This window comes from Rutilus rutilus (genome assembly GCF_951802725.1).
Source record: "Rutilus rutilus genome assembly, chromosome: 1".
Lineage (NCBI taxonomy): Eukaryota > Metazoa > Chordata > Actinopteri > Cypriniformes > Leuciscidae > Rutilus > Rutilus rutilus.
The window spans coordinates 4,559,098-4,568,148 of NC_140209.1; positions in this window are offsets into that span (position 1 = coordinate 4,559,098).

Below are 9,051 nucleotides of genomic sequence, written 5' to 3' on the forward strand. Positions count from 1 at the left end.
CATGAAATGTGTCTGTTCCTGTGGGTTAACTGCACCATCACATGTGTTACGCTCTGCTCTGCCTCAGAACAGCTGTATTCTTATATTGGGTCCCTTAGAAGCTGGATTGGGTCCCTAAGTCCTACAATCTAAGAAAGAAGTAAAGAGCCTAGGTGTCATTTTGGACTGACCTGAATTTTAAGTCTCATATTAATCAAGTGACAAAAACTTGTTTTTATCATCTGAGAAATATTGCCAAGATTCGTCCTTTTTTAATCGTTGGATGATGCTAAGAAACCCATTCATGCTTTTATCTTTTCTCATCTTGATTATTGTAATGCTATGTACACTGGCCTACCTAAGGGCTCTATAGCAAAGGTACAATTGATACAAAATGCAGCAGCCAGAGTACTAATGAAATTAAAAAAGAGAGAACATATTACACCGGTTTTAATGGAAATACATTGGTTACGAGTTCATCAAAGGATAGATTTTAAGGTTCTTTTATTTGTTTATAAATCTCAGCACAATCTGGCACCTTTATACATTTCAGACTGTCTGTCAAGATATGTCCCAAATCGTAGATTAAGATCCTCTAATGCTAATCTTCCGGCACATTATACAGTTATTCATAAAAGATCAGGTGGTGCTTTTTTTTAGCCACTATGCTCCAAAAATGTGGAATTCTTACCAAGTGAAGTGAAAGAGTTTACTAGCATTCATATTTTTAAAAGGCAGGTTAAGAGAGACAAGTAAGAGTGTTTAGAGAGGTACTGGCATGGCTTTGAGTGTTTGCTCAACTGAGCCGGACGCAAGAAACCCTATTACGAGGAACCTTTTTGGTTCTACAGCTCAATGTAAGTTGTATATATTTTGTAATTCTATGTTTATTAGTAATTTAGTAAGTCATTTTAATTTATAAAGCACATTTACACACAGTGCCAAAGTGACCAAAATGCTGACCAAAGTGCTATACAATGAACAACTAAAAAGACAAGTAAAAAATTAAACACACAGAATCAATAATCATAATTTTATAAAATATAAAAAAAAATAAAAAAACCTTCAATACCAGGGCACATAACACAGAAATACAAAAAACAAACAGGAGTGCCAGGTTAGGGAACAAGAAAGGCCAAAGATTAAAAATGAGTTTTTAACCTAGATTTGAATGCAGCAATGGAGGGGGCAGATCTAATATCCTGGGGGAGCTGGTTCCACAATCGTAAGGCAGCAACTGCAAAAGCTTTATCACCCCTCTGTTTAAGCCGTGAGCGCGGCACAAGCAGGAGCCCTTTGTTTGAGGATCTCAGTGACCTTGAAACTGAGTATGTCTGTACAAGGTCGGTGATATAAGTTGGGGCGAGCCCATTAAGTGCCTTAAAAACAAACAATAAAACTTTAAACTGAATCCTAAAAGGAACTGGGAGCCAATGCAGGGAGGCCAGAATGGGGGTGATGTGCTCGCCTCCTAGTGCCAGTTAAAACGCTGCTGCGTTTTGTACTAATTGCAAACGTCTCAGTGATGATTGTGGCAGGCCAAGGTAGAGGGAATTACAATAATCCAGCCGTGATGTAAGAAAGGCATGGATAACTTTCTCAAGATCATTAAAAGATAGGAATGACTTTAGGCTGGAAATCATTCTGAGCTGGTAGAAACTATTTTTGACAACAGAACGTCTCGGTTACGTATGTAACCCTCGTTCCCTGAGTGGGGAACGGAGATGTTACGTCGGATGACGACGAATGGGGTTTCGCTTAGAAAGCCTATCGTCTTCGAGTATATAAAACGAGCCAATGGCAATGAAATGCCATGGGACTGCGGAATTTGCATAGCGTATCTCCGCCCCACGCCGGGGGTATATAAGGAAATACGCTGGCAACATGCAGATATGACTTCGCTGAGGAGCCGAGACTGAACTCAGGCGTTCCCAGCGGTACAGCTGAAGTGGCAGGGAGACGTAATGTCTCCGTTCCCCACTCAGGGAATGAGGGATACATACGTAATCGAGACGTTCCCTTTCGTGGTCACTCCGAGTTACGTCGGATGACGACGAATGGGGTCCCCTGTCTAATCACGCCACCTCGGCTGTCTTCCAGTGCCCCGCGTAAGTCTGAGCTCCCTGTCGTGAGACTAGCACGGACGAAGGAGTCCTACTCAACACAGGAATACCAAGGTAAACTGGGAAGCATATCTCAGAGGAAATATGCAATTATGCCCAACCCAGAAGGGGGGGGACTTGGAAACACAAATGACCCAGAGGGCTGCATATGGAGTATCACTGGGGTGTCCAGCCGCAGGTGGAATATTTCAACCCCAGGGGTGGCAAGATGGCTTGCCAAAGGAAAGACACATACTCAGAGAGGCTTACAGTGGAATACACATGTGGGGGTCGCCCAGAGGGGGAACCATGCACATGGAGGCACCTAGTCAAGCGCGAAAGCTGCCGGTGGCATAACTCTGGCATTGACGTTGACAGTGCTGGAGGAACTCAGGGCTTATGAGGCTCACCTGAGGAAAATATCGCACGTATCCCGTCCGTGGAGAGGAATGGCGAGCAAGCGAAGACACCTGAGCAGAATCTAGTACCGGCTAGTTGAAGCGAGTACATGAGAAGAAACTGGCTCCACTCGGAGATTATAGAATCTCGCGAATGTATTCGGTGTCGCCCAGCCTGTAGCTCTACCAACTGTCTGTTAGCGAGGCGCCATGCGCTAGAGCCTAAGAGGACGCCACACTCCTAGTGGAGTGGGCCGTCACACCAAGGGGGCATGGTCGACTTTGCTGCTGGTATGCCAAAGCAATGGCGTCCACTATCCAGTGAGACAACCTTTGCTTGGAGAGAGCCTTTCCCTTCAGCTTCCCACCATAACAGACAAAGAGCTGGTCTGAGGTCCTGAAACACCGCGTTCTGTCTACGTAAGCACGGAGGGTGCGTACTGGACAGAGCAGTGCCAAGGCTGGGTCTGCCTCCTCCAAGGGCAGCGCTTGCAGGTTCACCACCTGGTCTCGAAAGGGTGTGGTGGGAACCTTGGGCACATATCCAGGCCGGGGTCTCAGGATCACGTGAGAGTTTGCCGGCCCGAATTCCAGGCACGCTTCGTCAACCGAAAATGCCTGCAGGTCCCCTACCCTCTTGATGGAGGCCAGTGCAACCAGGAGCGCTGTCTTCATTGACAGGAACTTAAGCTCCACTGATTGCAGAGGCTCAAAGGGAGCACTCTGCAGGGCAGTTAAAACCACTGAGAGGTCCCAAGAGGGTACGAGGGGAGGACGAGGAGGATTCAGTCTCCTCGCTCCCCTCAGGAACCTGATGATCAGGTCGTGCCTTCCCAGGGACTTACCATCAACTGCATCATGATGTGCGGCAATGGCGGCAACATACACTTTCAGGGTGGAGGGAGACAGCCTTCGTCCAGCCCTTCTTGCAGGAAGGAAAGCACGACACTGATCGGGCATTTCGTGGTTTCTTGATGTTTAGAAGAACACCAGTTGACGAAGAGGTTCCACTTCAACGCGTAAGCATGTCTCGTGGACGATGCTCTAGCGGAAGTGATGGTAGCCACCACCGCTGGTGGTAGGGTACTCAAACCTGCCTCGTCCCGTCCAGGAGCCACACGTGGAGGCTCCAAAGATCGGGACGAGGGTGCCATTAGGTGCCCCGTCTCTGAGAAAGCAGGTCCTTCCTCAGAGGAATTGGCCAGGGAGGTGCTGTCGCGAGGAGTACTAGTTCTGAGAACCAGGTCCGGTTGTGCCAATACGGGGCAACCAAAATGACCTGCTCCTCGTCCTCCCTAATCTTGCGCAAAGTCTGCACAAGAAGGCTCACTGGGGGAAACGCATACTTGCGTAGGCCCCGCGGCCAGCTGTGCGCCAGTGCATCCGTGCCGAGCGTGCCCTCGGTCAGGGAATAGTACAGGGCGCAGTGGAACAGTCGTGGGAGGCGTCGTGGGAGGCAAAGAGGTCTACCTGCGCGTCCCCGAACTGATCCCAAATCAGCTGGACCGACTGGGGATGGAGTCTCTATTCTCCAGCGAGAGGCCGGAGCCGAGACAGCTCGTCGGCCGCTTGGTTCAGGTCTCCTGGGATATAAAAATGGCTCAAAGCGACCTCAGATGCTTCTGACTTCATATGAGGAGGTGGCGAGCGAGTTGCGACATACGGCGGGAGCGTAGACCACCTTGATGGTTGATGTATGCTACTGTCGCGGTATTGTCTGATCGGACTAGTACGTGCTGACCCTTGAGCACCGCACGGAAGCGGTGCAGGGCGAGACGTACAGCCAGCAACTCGAGGCAATTGACATGCCAAAGGCGCTGGGGTCCTGTCCAGGAGCCCGCGGCAGAATGTCCATTGCACATGCCCGTGGTGGAGGCATCTGTTGAGACAACAACATGCCGGGAAACTCGTTCTAGGGGCACTCCGACCCGTAGAAAACTGAGGTTTGTCCACGGGGTGAAGGTCTGACGGCAGGCAGGAGTCACTTTGACTTGGAGCGTGCCGTGTTGCCATGCCCACCTTGGGACTCGATCGCGAAGCCAAAGCTGAAGCGGTCTCATATGAAGCAATCCGAGCGGCATTACTGCGGTTGTGGATGCCATATGCCCCAGGAGCCTCTGAAATAGTTTCAGTGGAACCGCACTCTTGTCCTCGAACTGACGAAGACAAGTCAGCAGTGACTGCGCGCGCTCGCTCGTAAGCTGCGCGCACATGGCGACTGAGTCGATCTCCATACCGAGAAAAGAGATCCTCTGCACGGGGTAGAGTTTGCTCTTCTCCCAGTTGACCCGAAGGCCCAGACGAGCTAGGTGCCGAAGCACTAGGTCCCTGTGTTCGCAAACCTGGTCTCGAGAGTGAGCTAGGATTAGCCAGTCGTCGAGATAATTCAGGATGCGAGCCCCGTGCTCCCGGAGGGGAACAAGGGCTGCCTCGACGACCTTCGTGAAGACGCGAGGAGACAGGGCTAGCCCGAATGGGAGAACCGGTGGGATGCCTGCCCCTCGAAAGCAAACCGTAGAAACGGTCTGTGTCGAGGTAAAATGGAGACATGGAAGTAGGCGTCCTTCAGGTCGATCGCTGCAAACCAATCCTGCGGCCGCACACACTGGAGGATGTGTTTGGCCGTAAGCATCTTGAACGGCAGCCTGTGAAGGGAGCGGTTCAAGACGCGCAGGTCAAGGATTGGCCGTAACTCGCCTGATTTCTTCGGTACAATGAAGTAAGGGCTGTAGAAGCCGGACTTCATTTCGGCTGGAGGGACAGTCTCGATCGCACCCTTCACCAGTAGTGCAGCGAGGCGGAATGACTGGCCCAGGCGAGGGTGGCATAGATGGCATCGATGTTGAAGCGACCTGCGCGTCTCGACCTGCGGCCCTGTGCAGGGGCACGGTCATTAACCGCGCCCTGCCAGAGGAGGCCAGGGGAAGACCAGCGTCCCACGGGGGTGTGCTCTGGCAGGGGTCTGGCGACAGAGGGGGATGAGAGGAGCGTGGCCCGTGGGCGGCGCGTGCTGTCATCCGAGAACTCTGTAACAGAGGGGGACGATAGTGGCGGGACCCGTAGGCGGCGCGCTCTATGGTCCGAGAACTATATTCTCAAAAGAAGAAAAAGATTCTCCCCCGGCCCTCCTCCGGGGGAAGGAGTGGCCCTGCTACCTTTCTCCTGGAAAGAACTGGGCACCAATCCTGAGCAGCCCGTCTCAGGGGCGCCGCTTAGCCTGGCGTTTAGCGGGGCGTGGGGCCGGAGAGGGCTGTGGCGCCTTCCTGCGACTTCCTCCACGACGCGGCCCGGGGGGAGGCTGCTGCTTGGGCCGTGCGGGAGGGGCGGCAGCCGCAGGAGGGCGGGCTGAGGAGTCTGTCGGGGCAGAATGTGTTTAATCGCCTCAGTCTGCTTCTGTGCGGTCGAGAACTGTTGGGCGAAGTCCTCGACCGCGCCGCCGAAGAGGCTGGCCTGGGATATGGGGGTGTCGAGGAGACGAGTCCGCTCGGCCTCCCGCATATCAGCCAGGTTCAGCCAGAGATGTCTCTCCTGGACCACAGCTGTGGACATCACCTGACCCAGGGAGCGTGCGGTCACCTTCGTCGCTCGGAGAGCAAGGTCGGTGGCGGCACGCAGCTCATCAAAGAGCCCTGGGTCAGTCCTGCCCTCGTGCATGTCCCTGAGCATCTGGGCCTGGTAGACCTGCAAGATGGCCATGGCATGCAAGAAGGCTGCCTGTCCCGCCACTCTGTAAGACTTCGCCACCAGAGTAGACGAAAATCTACAGGCTTTGGATAGGTGCTTAGGGTCACCACGGGAGGAGACGCTTGCCGGACACAGCTGCATCGCGACAGAACGCTCCACCGGGGGAACCCCAGTGTACCCACAAGCAGCGGCCTGATCGAGGGGAGGAAAGGTGGAGAAGGTCGACGAACGATCACGGGAAGACAATGGTGTCTTCCAGGACCGCGTGACCTCCTCATGCACGTCCGGGAAGAAAGGTAATGGGGTTGGACGCCACACCCGAAAACCAATCGTCCAACCGCAAATGCACTGGCTCGGGCGGCGGAGACCATTCGAGTCCAATGGTCGCGGCTGCCCGGGAAAGCATGGCCGTCATCTCGGGATCAGACTCGGGCAATGCTGGCACACCCGAAGGCGGCAGCACAGCCGAATCCTCACTTCCCGAGGACTCCTGCCCACCTTGTGATGCAGCGATCGACATTGCATCCTCCTCTGGAGCGCCAAACGAGATTCGCGGGGCCTCCGTAGAGGGACCAGCGATCTCAGTCTGGATGCTCGCGGGTGCCAACGCTGGAGAGGGGGGTGTGGACCGTGGACGAATCGGCGGTTTGTTCCACACCGTCACCCTGGCCACCAGCCGAAGTACGGCCTCTCGGGGAGACCGTAGATCGGGGTGTGGTTGGGGGGACTCTCACTCGAGTGAGCCCATCGAGTCTCGACCGTAGCATGGAGATGGTCATGTTCCCGCAGTGAGAACATGAGTCATCCACAAGGGCTGCTTTAGCGTGATCAATGCCCAAACACACCAAGCAGCTCTTGTGCCCATCAGAGGACGACACATTGCGACCGCAACCAGAAGTGCACGGGCGAGGCATCTTTAAAAAGACGTGCCGCGTGCAATGCTCTTTTGTGAGAGGAAAATTCCGCGATGTTGAAGCGACCAGGGAGAAACACACTATCTGTCAGATCACTGACCAGATCAGCAGGGTAATGTGCACTCACTGGAAATCGCCGTCCCACCAACACCGGAGAGATCGCTCGTCTTGAAGGATGTAGAGAAGAGTAACTCAGGATTTTGGCTTCTGTGGAGTGAAGAAAAAGCTCTCGGCTCCGAAGCGAAAACATATCTGCATGTTGCCAGCGTATTTCCTTATATACCCCCGGCGTGGGGCGGAGATACGCTATGCAAATTCCGCAGACCCATGGCATTTCATTGCCATTGGCTCGTTTTATATACTCGAAGATGATAGGCTTTCTAAGCGAAACCCCATTCGTCGTCATCCGACGTAACTCGGAGTGACCACGAAAGGGAACTAATCTGTTTGTCAAGGCAGAGTTCTGATTCAAGAATGACACCCAAATTTCTGGCATAAGGTTTGATAAATGGGGTGAAGTGACCTGAATTTTGTTCCACAGTGCATCTTGCCTTGGGAGAACCAAAAATAATTATTTCTGTCTTGTCACTTTTTAACTGGAGAAAGTTGTTAACCATCCAAGTTTTGAAGTCTTCGAGACAGGCCAGAAGAGATTGTATGTAATCCCTAGATTTTAGAGGCAAGTACAACTGTGAGTCGTCCGCATAGAGATGAAAAGAGAGTTATGCTTCCTTATGATGTCACCCAGTGGGAGCATATACAGGCTAAAAAGCATAGGACCCAAAATGGACCCCTGAAGGGACCCCATCTGAAACGGAAGGAGAAGAGGAGGAGAACTTGCCAATAGATACTGAGAAAGTCCTATCATTGAGATAGGAACGGAACCAAAGTAATGCGGTCTCCCTAATGCCCACCTGCTGATCAAGGCGAGTAAGGAGGATGTTATGATCAACGGTGTCGAAGGCGGCACTAAGATCCAATAATATCAGGATGGCATTATCACCTGAATCTAGTGTAAGAAGAAGATCATTGGTTACTTTGAGCAGGGCTGTTTCATTTCTATGAAGTGATGTAAAACCTGACTGAAAAGGTTCTAGTTTATTTTGGGTGGTCAAAAAAGGGGAGCAGCTGTGACAGAACAGTTTTTTTCCAGAACTTTAGAAATAAAAGGAAGCTTAGAAATGGGACGGATGTTATTTAGGCATTTAACATCGAGATCATGTTTTTTGAGCAGGGGTTGGACAACCAAATGCTTAAAACATGTAGGGACAGTGCCGGATGCAAGACATGAATTTAAGATGACCTGAATGGAGGCTACATGTAGCTCCCACTGTACCGGTTTTACCTCTGTACCAAGTACCACAGCCTATAGGCTCTATGCACGAACGCTGCTGACGTATTTCCGGTAGGATCTCAGCCAGCGTCTTTACTTCCGCATAGCGCGTTCTATAGGACAATTCACTTCAATAAAAATCATTTTCTCAGAAACGGAGACAACGATTTTAGAAACTGATTCGCTAGTCGGATTTCGCGCGATATGAGAGAATACTCACCCTCAAAGTTGTTGATGTAGCTCGTAATTTATAATTTAAAGAACTTCTCTTTTTTACTCATATGTGTGACAGTTTAACTGCCTCACAATATTGTTAACTTCATTCACGTTAACCGCTGGAAGTTTTTGTAAACAGCGAGTGTAATTTGCCATTATCTCCACCTAATGCAAAAACTGCTTCTGACGCAGCACCGGATGTAACTGGGCGGGCTGAGACAAAACGCGGAAGCGATCGTGCATAGAGCCTATTACAACGTAAGTGTTACACTGCATTCATACAATACTCAATATTGATATTGTAATTCTCTCCACTAGATACACCGGCTTAGCTTATTGAATCAATGACCAATGAATATGATCGATGGGTTGCCACTGCTCTGTTAGTCTGTGCTGGAAAAATGCATGGCATGACTACCATGAGA